Raw genomic sequence first — 13,044 nt, 5'->3', positions numbered from 1 at the left:
AGCACCATTTATTAAAGAGGCTATCATTCTTCCAGTGAGTTTGATTGGCCCCTTTATCAAAGATTAGGTGGTTGAGTGTGTTTTTGGTTGTGTCTGTTAGCAGAAGAGAATGTGATTGCTGAAAATATTAACATTAAAAAGCCAAGTACTTTAGAACAGGACAATAGAAAAGATGCCTGAGGGCATCACAAGAACCAGTAGAACTTTACCAGTTATAGCCTCAAAATGGCAAAAATCAAAGACTTTGCTTTGAGAACCCCAGGGTACCATATTCCAGAATGTTGGAAGCATAGAAATTTGTTTGTCAGGACTGGGTTTATAATGCTGAACAATCCAGGTACTCAACCCCTACAAGCAAGAGAAGGAAGCCTGGCTACTGTTCCAGCTGGCGACAGACCTTGGTGTGTTCCACATGGTGCTGGTTTTAGGAGCAGGCAGAATGAAAGAGCTGTGGGGTCAGAATGGCTTCTTCCCACATTTCAGAAGAAGACCTGGGAGGCCAGGAAGTGTGCCTTTGAGAGGGCAGTGTGTAAAGCTATAAGTGTGAAGCTGAAAGTGCCATGAAAATCCCAGAGAGATGAAAAAGACAAGAGTGTGGCTTGTCTGAGGAAAACCACAAGGAGTGAGCAAAGCTGGCCCAAAAGAGAGGCGATGAGGGCTGTAACCAACAGCAGTGCTGTAGAGGTAGAGCCACCCAAATCCTCTGGAGTTCACATTTTGCCACAGATTGCCTCAGGTGCTAGACATGGAATTACAGGATTTAATTTTTGCCCTGCTGGATTTTGGTCTTGCATTTGTCCCATTCCTTTCTATTCCTCTATTTCTACTTTTTGAAATGGGAATGTTTACCTTATGTCATTGTATGTTGTGAGTATTTTACTTTCTTTTCATTTTTACAGGGGGGAGTCACAGGTAAGAGTTTGCTTTAAATCTCAGAAAATAATTTGGACTTGGACTTTTCAGCAATGCTGAAACTGTTGGGACATTGGTAACTCTAAGAGATGGACTACATGCCTTTTTTTTTTTTTTTTTTTTTTCTCTTTTTGAGACAAGGTTTTATTGTGCAGTTGAAGCTGGCCTTGAACTCACAGTGATCTTCCTGCCTCAGCCTCCTGAGTGCTGGGATTACAGGCATGTGCTACCATGCCCAGCTAAATGCCTTTTGCATAAAGAGATGCAGATGCATCTTTTGGGAGCCAGGGGTGGAATATTAAGGCTTATATATAGATGTCACCCCAAAGCCACAAGCATCCATAGGTAGGGCTATTGGGAGTGACTGGATCATGGGTGTGATACTACATTATTAGTCCACTGATTGGTTTAGCACAGTTCTGAGTATGGATGATGGGTTTATTGAAGAGGGAAGACCCACTTTGGGTATGGGTGGCATCAATCAATAGGTTTATAGCTAGATGGGATAAAAAGGGAATGAAGAAGGAAGTTGTCTTGCTTCCTGCCTGCCATGCCATGAATACAACTACTAAATGCAATACTACTACTACTAATAATAATAATAATAACAATAATACAGGTGAAGCACCTGGAATAATGCATAGCACATAGTAAGTATTTAATAAATATTAGCCATTAGCATTATTACTATTGAAGGCTAATTATAATACTAATCTAATATGCTCTATGCTAATCTTTCATAACTTAATATCATACTTCCAGGTTCCACTATGGCAACTCAACATTCATTACTGGCATTCAAAGTTGTTCTCTCTGAATGCCATATTCTATACTTCTATTTTGGGCTAAGTATTCAAACTTTAATATTACATTGTTGGAAATAAAGGCAAGATTCTAATAATATAATTCCAAGTTCTATTCTTACAACCCTACATTGTATTCTGGGTTCTTTTTTCTGAAACTAAAATTTCACTATTAGATCTCTAGATTTTACTCATAACCTAAGATCCTACTATAAGAACTCTAGGTTCCAAATTCAGAACCTGAGATTCTATTAGTGAACTTCAAAATCTACTGTTAATACTCATTCATGATAAAAATCCTATGAAAATAGGAATAGATGGGCTTTACCTCAATCTGATAAAAGCTATCTATGACAAACCAATGGCCAACATCATACTAAATGGACAAAAACTGAAGGTTTCACTTTAAAATCAGGAATAAGACAAGGATGTCCACTGTCACTACTCCTATTCAATATAGTTCTGGAAATATTAGTCAGAGCAATTAGACAAGAAGGAGAAATAAAAGGAATAAGGATAGGAAAGGAAGAAGTGAAATTATCATTATTCAAAAAAAAAAATAAAAGAAATTATCATTACTCACAGATGACATGATACTCTACATGGAAGACCCCAAAAACTCCACCAAAAGGCTGATGGATTTAATAACCAAATTAAGTAGCATAGCTAGATTCAAAGTCAACTCTCAAAAATCAATAGCACTCCTGTACACAAACAACAAACAGGCTGAGAGAGAAATTAGGGAAACCACATCTTTCATGATAGCATCTAAAAAAATGAAATACTTAGCAATCAATCTAACAAAGGAAGTAAAAGATCTATATAATGAAAATTACACTACTTTGAACAAAGAGATCAAAGAGGATTTCAGAAAATAAAAGATATTCCTTGCTCATAGATAGGAAGAACCAACATTGTAAAAATGGCCATACTCCCAAAATTATTGTACAGATTCAATGCAATCCTAATCAAAATACCATTAGTATACCTCACAGATCTAGAGAAAACATTCCTAAAATTCACCTGGAACCAGAAGAGACCCAGAATAGGAAAAGCAATCCTGGGAAACAAAGGAAAGGCAGGAGACATCACAATCCTTGACTTGAAATTATACTACAAAGCTACTGTGATAAAATCAGCATGGTACTGGCAAGAAAAACAAACCTGAAGATCAATGCAACAGATTAGAAGATGCAGCCACAACCACAAAAACACTCAGCCACCTTATCTTTGACAAAGGGACCAAACATGTTCACTGGAAGAAAGCTAGCTTCTTTAATAAATGGTGCTGGAAAAACTGGCTTTCCACATGCTGAAGACTAAAACTAGACCCATGTCTATTACTATGTACCAAACTAAACTCAAAATGGATCACAGATCTAAATATTAAAACAGAAACACTAGATCTACTGGAAGAGAAAGTATGTAGAGATTTTGAAGACATAGGGGTAGGCAGAGAGTTCATGAACAAAAACCAAACCACATGGGAAATACTTCAAAGAATCAACAACTGGGATCTCATTTTATTGAAAAGTTTTTGCACATCAAAAGAAATCATCAACAGAGTAAAAAGAAAACCCACAAATTGGGAAAAAATTTTAGCCAACTGTCCCTCGGACAAAGGACTTCTATCTAGAACATATGAAGAATTTAAAAAAATCAGGCCCCCAAAATCCCCAATCCAAAGTCCCAACCCAAAAATGGCATCCAAGATGAATACACACTTCTCATATGAAGAAATACTAATGGTGAATAAATTATGAAAAAATGTTCAATATCCTCGGTCATTCAAGAAATGCGAATTAAAACAACACTGAGATTCCATGTCACCCCAGAAAGAATGGCTATCATCAAGAAATCAACCAATAACAAATGCTGGAGAGGCTGTAGGGAAAAAGGAACTCTTCTCCATTGCTGGTGGGAGTGTAGATTGGTGAAACCACTGTGGAAATCAATTTGGAGATTCCTCACAAAACTAGGATTGGAAGTTCCATTCAACCCAGCTATTCTCCTTCTGGGTATTTTCCCAGAAGATTTAAAAACATCATATCACAGAGAGGTATGTGCACCCATGTTTATAGCAGTACAATTTGTCACAGCTAAATCTTGGAAACAACCCAAATGCCCATCAACTGAGGGATGGATAAAAAAGATGTGTTATTTTTATACAATGGAGTAGTACTCAGCTATAAAAAAGATAAACTTGAGGCTTTTATAGGTAAATGGATGCAACTAGAGATCATACTACTTATAAGTGAAGTAAATCAGACCTACATGTGTAAACATCATATTGTCTCCCTAGTGTAAGAACCTGAAAGAGTACACAAAACCCAAAATGCACAATAGATATTGTGAAAGGGAAAGAAATTGCTCAAAGGAAGGTACAACTGGGACAAGGGAAAGGAGAAAAAGAAAGAAGGAAATGAATATATAAATATGTATATGTATATAGAGAGATAACTGGGATAACTGTACTGCTGATATCTAATGGTTTATTGAAAGGAATACTTAATGCTTAATTTTTTGACAAATTTTGCGTGCTTGTATCTGGTAATCTAAACAACAAATTTGAACACAACAATATGCAATATAACAATCATTGGTGAATTCTTATCATCTTACTCCATATTTTATTGTTATAACCTCAGATTTGATTCCTTATTTTCTAGCTACTAGCCAGAGGATGCTGAAAAGTACTTCTTGAGAATTTTCCAGGCATAATAGCTTATACATTCTCCTAAATTGTGCTCTCAGTTTCCTAGGATAACCAGTGCCTTGATGAATACAATCTGTTGGCCATGGCAACACTAAGGAATCAAAACTGTGGGAAATTTCCTACCATCCCCTTTCCTTCCCTTACCACCATCTCATCTTTGTGGCTTTTCTTCAGGCTTCCAGTGTTCACAGGCACTGTCACTGTGCTCATCAAATCTGGCTAGGCTGAGCAGCTTTTAAGAATATATTTGGACCTGGATGCAGTGGCATGCACCTATAATCCCTGCTACTTGGGAGGCTGAGACAGGAGGATAGCAAGTTTGAGCCCAGCCTGGGCAATTTAGCAAGATCATGTCTCAAAACAAAAAATAAAAAAGGAATGGGCTGGAGATGTAGCTCAGCTGGAGATGTACCTGGGTTTAATACATACGCTATTAAAAGAAATACTGGAAAATTTTATACTAAAGTACAAATACAATATTGCATAAGTCTCGTCCCCCACCTAAATATTTAAAATTTAAGACTCATCTATGATGAAGTTACTAAAGTAATATTTCATGCATTTTCAAGGAATGAGGGAGTTAATTAAGAAGAAAAAATCAAAAAGCCTTTCTCTGTTGGACTGAAAAGATTCTGGGGTCCGGAAAATTCTCCTATTCCCCCCCACACACACTTTTTTTTTCTTTTTGAGACAGGGTCTTGCTATGCAGTTCATGCTGGCCTTGAACTCACTTTGCAGCCCAGGCTGGCCTCGAACTCACAGCAATCCTCTTGCCTCAAACTTGCTGGATTACAGGAGTGCGCCACCACACCCAGCCCCTTGTTAATTTTTAAAATGGGGATACGAATGCACATAGGTCTGGGGGTGGTGGTGCACACCTGTAATCCCAGCACTCAGGAGGCTGAGGCAGGAGGATCACTGCGAGCTCAAGGTCAGCTTGGGCTACAAAGTGAGCTCAAGGCCAGCCTGAACTGCATAGCAAGACCCTGTCTCAAAAAGACAAGAAAAGCTGGGGATAACTCAGTGGCACAGTGCCTGCCTAGAAAGTGCAAAGTCCTGAGTTCAAGTCCCAGTGTGAAAAAAATAAAAATATCTAGGTCTGTCCCACTTCCACCACAAATCAGTTAAATCAAAAAGACAAAGAAAAAAAAAGAGAATTCACACAGATAACATGTGGAAGACTTTGTAAATATGATGCAAATATTAAATACAGTTTTGTAATTATCTCTTCTCTCACTGCTTTCACCATGACTGCTGTGCCACCTGTTGGATCTGGCTTGTATTACACTATTATTTGTCTATCCCTCAGTGATGGTGAACCTTTCAGAGCTTTCAATCATACAAACAGCCCCCTGTGGCATGTGTGCCACAATTTTGCCACCACTGCACTTTTCTTGGCGTAACTGAAGACCCTTTAGTAAGAAAATTCCCCTAGTTGGTTTCACTGAACTTAAAATAGATTATTTATGATTAATGAGTTAAAAAATTACCTAATGAACATTTATGAAGTGGAAAGAAATGAGAAGACAAGGATAGAAGGGTCTTAATGCCTATGAGGAAGTTGGGGATATGCCAGAGTGTCAGAGTAGATGATCTTCTACCTGGCTCTTGAGAAAGGAGGGTATTTTTGAGAGGAAAATAAGAACACTTCAGACAGAACTGTATAGGCAAAAGCACAGAGGTGTAAAAGCGCCTTTGAGGATGGTAAATTGCTCTGTGTAATCAGAGCTCTGGATCCAGGGAAGTAAAGGTGATGGCAGTGATTAATAGCCAATTTTCACAGTCCTTTACTGTGAACAAAGTCCTTTTAAACACATACCCTCCAGGAGGCCTTATAGTACAATGGATGATACTATGCACTGTGCTGATAGCTAGATTAGGGTTTAAATCTATGCTGTATATGATAACTGTTATATATGACAGTTATTTAACTTTGTGAAGTTTTCTCATATGCAAATAAAAGCACCTACTTTGGGGCTCTTGTCAGGATAAATTACATAATGTTTGTCAAGTTCTTACACAATACTGAATAACATGCAACTGCAATAGGCCAGGTGTGGTGCTGCACTCCTACAATTCTAACACTCGGGGCTTCAGGCAGGAGGATGACAAGTTTGAGGCCAGCCTAGGCTACACAGGGAGACCCGTCTCAAAAACCAAGCAAACATTACTAGTAAACAGGTTAAGTGGCTAAAGTGGGACACTAAATCACCCATGTGTGTGTGCATGCTTTTTTCCTACATCAAAGATTCTGGACTACAAAAACAGGTGGGATCAGAAGGTTAAGAACCCTAAATAAAGCTGGACATGGTGATTCTTATCTGTAATCCCAGCTACTTGGGAGGCTGATGCAGGAGGATCACAAATTCAAGCCCAGCCATAGCATTTTTTTTTATGCCTTTTTGTTTTTTTGAGACAGAGTTTCACTGTGTAATTCCAGCTGGCCTTGAACTCACTATGTAGCCCAGGCTGGCCTCAAACTCACAGTGATCCTCCTGCCTCAGCCTCCCGAGTGCTGGACTACAGGCGTGCACCAACACACCTGGCCAGTCTTGGCAATTTAACAAGAATCTGTCTGACAATAAAAATAAAGTGTTCAGCATGTAACTCACCTTTGGGTCAATCCCCAGTATGGGGTGGGGGGACATCCAGTATGACAGTGTAAATTTGGCTTTGAGAAAAACTGAATATTATTAAGCAAGAGAGATTTCTGAATCAGTTTTCTATTTTTGAGAAAATTTTGAACCTTCTGAGTAGATTCACTGGGTTTACAATCAACAATTGTAATATAATGATAATAAAAATATATTGAGAACATAGGTATTAAGCATGTGGAAAGAAGAAAGACTGCAATGCACATTTGATTTTTAGAAAATAAACTGTTAGTTTCAGATCCTTTTAAAAACTCAAAGGAAGAAACAGGGACCATTCTCAGTATTCTACTTCTAATGTGATTTTTTTCTTAAGTGACAAGAATTCTACATGCGCTTATTTCTAGTATTTTACCAAAATTATTTCTAGTCTTCGCAGCATGCAGTAGCCATTCCAGACAGAGAGCCTGAGGATCTGAAGGTGGAAGAGTAATACCCTCAAGGTCACCACGCTGGCGAAATGGCAGGGTCAAAAGTCAAACTCAAGCCTGCTTGCTCCAGTGCTCTTGCTCTTTCAGTAACTTCTCACTTCCTCTCAGTTTGTGGAGGAAATATTTTAAGACAGTAAGATGCCTCTCAGATAACTCTCAAACAGTATGAGCGTGAAGAGCAAGGGCGGGCCTGGCACTCCTCCCATGAATGCAGAGAAGGAAATGCATCTGAGTCCTCAGAGTCTGGTCCTCAGCTCAGACTCTGTGGGGAGCAAAATAGCACTAGGAAGAGGGGAGGCAGAAGTGCCCAGAGTTAGGACATTCCTCCTGATGAGTTTCATCTTTCTAGTTAGCCAGTTCTACTGAACCTTCTCCTAGGGGGCAGGAATTGTGGTAACTAGTAAATTCTGATCCACAGATCAAAAATAGCAAGCACTGGGGAATGAACTCAGCCCTTTCAAACTGTACTACATCCCTAGCTCCTTTTTGGTTTAGAGTCTGGGTCTCACTAAATGGTTAAGTTGCTCAGCCTGAGCTCAAACTTGTGATCCTCCCGCCTCCGCCTCCCAGAGTGCTGGGATTATGGGTTGCATCACCACACTGGGGTCAAACCACACTTTTAATAGAAAATAAAAAATAAATAATTTTTTTAAAAACAGAGAAACGAGAGTACCCAGAGGAGGAAGGCCGTATGGAGAGAAAGATAGGAACCTTGAGTCTGGGAGACAACTCTAGCTGACTCCCTCACTCTCTCAGAAGGCCTCTCTACATGAGGCCTGCTTCGTGTGGGAAGAACTTGTTAAACTATGGTTTCGCAAGGGACTTCCTAGGAAAGAAGTGAGATTTGCCCCATCTTTATTCAAAACTAGTTTCCTCACCTAGAATTTGATGCAGAATATTCTGGTCCATCAAAGAGATGGTACAACTCAGTTCTGTAAGGACTATGGGCTGGGACTCAGGAGACCTGGTTCTAGCCCCAACTTTGCCTCTCATTCTAGGTGACCCTGCCAAGCCCCGTTCCTTGCCCTGGACTTTAGGTGTTGGTTTTCTTGGCTGTGAAGTGGGGCACTTGTACCCAGCCCTCTGGAAGGAGTCTTTTCAGCTCAGTCAATCTACAATTACAGCTCTTTATGGCCCAAGTTAGTTTTTTATGTTGCCCAGGCATAGGAAGCTCCCCATAGACTGGAATCTAGGGGATCTGATGGCCTGACAATGTGCTAGTCACACACGGTTTTCTAACTGACATAACCTCTAACCAACAAGTTCCCTATCTAGATTGATCTCTTTCATCTGGGGAAGAAGGTGCCCTTTCAGACAGGGCTTTATCATGCAAATCACCCTGACACTTACTGTGGGTTGTAGGGATATCAGTTTCTCTGACAGATCACTGCTTAATGAAGGGAAGTAAGACCTAAATGCTGAATCTCTCTCAGCCTCAGCTTCATCTGTAAAATATGTAAAAACCCCACATTACTGGGGTATGAGGCTTACACCAGAAACTGTTCTACAGTGTCTAGGATAGTATCTGGCACACATTTCAAATTCATCCACTTAAAATTATCCCTCTCCACTGCCATTGCCTTAGGCTCAGTCTAGGCCACCGTCTTGACTGGGGTTCTAAAACAGCTTCCTATTTCAAATCCACTCTTCAGGAGCCAGAGTGATACTTTAAATGTAAGTTGGACCAGACCCTTCTGCTGATTGAAAAATCCCTCAAAGATTTCTGTCTTAGTTACTTTGCTTGCTGCTGAGACAAAATACCCAACACCCACAAGTTAAGGGAGGAAACGTTTATTTAGCTCTCAGTTTGTAGAGGTTTCAGTCCATAATTGCTGGCTCTAAAGGGTGGCATGGCAGAGTGGCATCACAGAGGAGAAACAGTTCGTGGTGGGCAGAGGCAGCAAAACAAGCAAGGGGTATGACCATGGCTCTTTCTATCCTTTAAATCTCATCCAGACTACTTAGGGCATGTAACACTCATACCCTTAATCCTAGTCCCCTTGATCCTAGCATTGCACCATGAATCCATTTGTGTCACACTCTAGATCCGGCCACCTCTGAAAAAGCCCCATCTATGACTATATGAGGCTTTCAGGGGGACATCTAGACACAAGTCATAACAATTTCCCATTGTCTGTGAGATCCAGCTTGCCCTCGTCTCTTGTCATTTTTTATTTAGGCCATTTGAGCTGCACAGGCTGGCTCATCTTATAGGTTCTTTTCCCACGAAGCCATTGGACACACTGTCTCCTACTTAACTACCACTTAAGCTTTCAGGTCGAAACTTACATGTTCCTTCCTCAAAAGGACTTTCCTGCAGCCCATTGTCTTTCAGAGATTTCCCTGCCTCCATGATCCTCCTCATGCCATAATCTCATAATATTCCAGGACTTACACATTTCCAAAAGTGGGCACCTAAAAGAAAAAAGGGGGACAAAGTCTGTTTTTATATCACTCTACCTTTAGTACCTAGTACAATATGAAGAGGCAGCTCTTACGATATGTTTATTAAACAAAAGGCGGATGCACGATTAGTTTCAAACCTTGTCTTCTTTCTTTACTTTCTATATTCCCAGATATACCTGATGAAATTCTTCATAGCTAACAAAAATACTGTTTCATATGTCAGGGGCCATTTATTTAAAAGCCAAGGGTGTGATCTTTGGAAACTGAGATCTGGGTTTAAATCCTCGCTGTGACATTTCTGTTTTGTGCTCCAGGACAATTTTCTTAAACTTTCTGAACTTTGGCTTCTCATTTATTAAATGAAGAGTTTAGCATCAACCTCAAAAGACTGTTAAACAGATTAAACAAGAGTGTGTGTATTGGGGCTGGGGATTTAGCTCAGAGGCAAAAGCGCCTGCCTGGCAAGCGCAAGGTCGTGAGTTCGGTTCCCGGTACTGGAGAAAAACAAAAACAAAAACAAGAATGTGTGTATTATTTAGTGCAATGAGACCTGTAAGAACACATAAGTGGCAGGGTTCTTTTGTTACTAATAACTAGTCTGAGTAACAGTCCTAGGTGTGTGCATAGATATGGAAGACAATTTATTTTTTATGGCAATGTACCTGGGTCCCAGTCCTGAAATTAGCTCTGTGGATTTGGGCGCTTGTCTTTTTGAGCATCATTCCTCTCATCTGTAAAATGGACTTACTAATCTCTTTCCTACCGACGATACAAGGCTATTATGGAGCTCACACAGGATGGCACATGTACAAAGGCCTTATAAATTGTAAAGGGCAGTATGTAAAAGTAAAGGCCTATTATTATTAATCCCGGGCTCACCTCCCAAGAAGACTCTGGGTAAATAAGATAAGGCTGCAGTCATGTTCCAAGTGACTGAGGCCACGGAGAGTTTTGGACTGGAAACCAAGTTCAAACCTGACTTTCACAGGGGCCTGGCCCCTGTTTAATTCCCAACTGACAGAGAGAAGCCTTGATATTTTTTCAGTGCCTCCGGGAGAAGAATGTAAAGGAAAGAGAAGTCCAAAAACAAGACATGGCTTGTTTGCCTGCCCCACTGATGTCTGCCCAGATAAGGGACCTGGCAAATCTCTTTCTGTGTCTTTAATTCTGTTGGCTCCTCTTTTCCCCAGGGCAGGCAGGTAATACCGCCTTGTTAGAACCCCGAGGAGAGGGCTTTTTATTAGCTAAACTGATGACAACTGTTTCACACCTCTTCACTGCCCATCTTTACTCTGCCATATCATGGAAAACAAAATTTTCCTAGACCTCCAGGGAGGCAGTGTTAGGATGTAAAAGCATAGCGTATGTTCAGATGCTGATCTTTCCTCCATTCACTTGTCACTTGTGATGTTCAAGCCTCAGACACATCTAATGGTGAGAGATGCTGGATACTAGGGATCTTTGCTGTCCAGCGGGCAGTGTGCTGGTAAATATTTAACTACTGACTCTCCTCGTGTAATCCTGACATAAATACTGGTTAATATTTTAGTTGGAGTAAGATCAAAGTAAAACAAGGAGAACATCCATTGGAACCTTTACTCATCCATGAACAAAATAGAATGACTGTGTTGAATTAAACGATAGTTTTGAATACTGGAAGATGATTTGCTCATTTTTTTGTGTGTTTTTCACAGTGTAAAAGCTACAGATACAACTTTAACTTTAATCTGCATTATTATTTGCTGTATCACTTTCTTAAATCTAGACAATTAACAAAACAAGCTATATATAGAGGAGGGGGGAGAGAGGGAAAGAGGGAGGGAGGGAGGAACAATTTTCCAATTTCTGTGGTATAAATATTTCCACTACAATTTAAAACATTTTCAAATTTTTAAATTTCTTTTCCTCTGGTACTGAGAATTGTCCCCAGGGACATGCATGCTAGGCAAGCACTCTACCACTAACCCGCTCTTTCTATGTTGGTTAAGGGGCCCAGGCCAGCCTGGAATTTGTGATTTTCCTGTGTCAAGCTCTGAGTAGCTGGGATTACAGACTCACACCAGAAGTTTTAATTTTTTTAACTTTTTATTTTATTAGTACATTTTAGATATACATAGTGATAACATTCACCATAGGGAATTTATGATAGATATGACAGATAAGAAGCAAGATACATCTTGCTGCTTCTTTTTTTCCCATTCCCCTCCCCTCCCTTCAATCCCTCGTCCCCTATTTACAAAAGATTTGTTTCCATTTTTCCTTCCTTTCTCTTCCTTTCTTTTCCCTTCCTTCCATTCTCCTTCCCCCTTCTTTTGTTCTCCTTCTCATTTGAACATTTTTTTCCCATTTCCCAATATCTATTATACATTTTGGTCCTTACAAAACATTTTAAATTTTGATGAAGTCTAATTTTTTGATTGCTTCCATTTTTGGTGTCATATCTAACAAACCATTGCCTAATCCAAGATCATAAAGATTTACATTCACAGGGCTGGGGATTTAGCTCAGCAGCACAGTGCCTGCCTGGCAAGCACAAGGTCATGAGTTCGATTTCTGGTACTGGAGAAAAACCAAAACCAAAAAAAAAAAGATTTACATTCAGATTTTCATGTAACAGTTTCACAGTTTTAATCTGAAACACTAAAAATTAAAGTGTTTCAGTTTTTTGCAAAAAATATCGAGTAATTTGAACATTGCTTATTTCTTTTTGTAAAACCTGTAACATAAATGACCAATTCATCTCTGATTAGAAATTGGTCCTCTTCCTAAGTTTGGGTCTATTTCCAATGTTTTGTTCTTTCAGTGCCATAAAGTATCTCCAACAGTTTCTTTACTGTGAATTTTTTTTTTCTTGCTAGTGTTATTATCTCAGGGACATCTTCATTCTTTTGGTCAGTACCACTTTCTTCATTTAATATCAGAAAGTTTGTCTTCATGAAGTTCCTGTTGCAGCACATTTGCAGTCTTTCAAATGAAAGCAGTAAGCCGGGCATGGTGGCACAGGCCTGTAATCCCATCACTCAGGAGGCTGAGACAGGAGGATCACTGTGAGTTCAAGCCCAGCCTGGGCTACATAGTGAGTTCAAGGCCAGCCTAAACTATAGAGTGAGAGCCCGTCTCAAAAA

General features: G+C 39.7%; 1 long non-coding RNA gene across 2 annotated transcripts in view; it reads right to left on the bottom strand.

Annotated features, from left to right (window-relative positions):
* Positions 1-13,044, bottom strand: part of LOC102021950 — a 33,517-nt gene that overhangs the window by 7,978 nt on the left and 12,495 nt on the right. For both annotated transcript variants that reach the window (XR_263208.2, XR_001236684.1), the window contains exon 3: positions 9,803-9,928. This is a non-coding gene — a long non-coding RNA (uncharacterized LOC102021950). The remainder of the gene's footprint in view (positions 1-9,802; positions 9,929-13,044) is intronic.

The sequence above is a fragment of the Chinchilla lanigera genome, unplaced genomic scaffold, assembly GCF_000276665.1.
Source record: "Chinchilla lanigera isolate Chin_1 unplaced genomic scaffold, ChiLan1.0 scaffold00063, whole genome shotgun sequence".
In the NCBI taxonomy this organism is placed as follows: domain Eukaryota; kingdom Metazoa; phylum Chordata; class Mammalia; order Rodentia; family Chinchillidae; genus Chinchilla; species Chinchilla lanigera.
The sequence above is the reverse complement of the archived record's forward strand: the minus strand, read 5'-3'. Positions and strand labels throughout refer to the sequence as shown.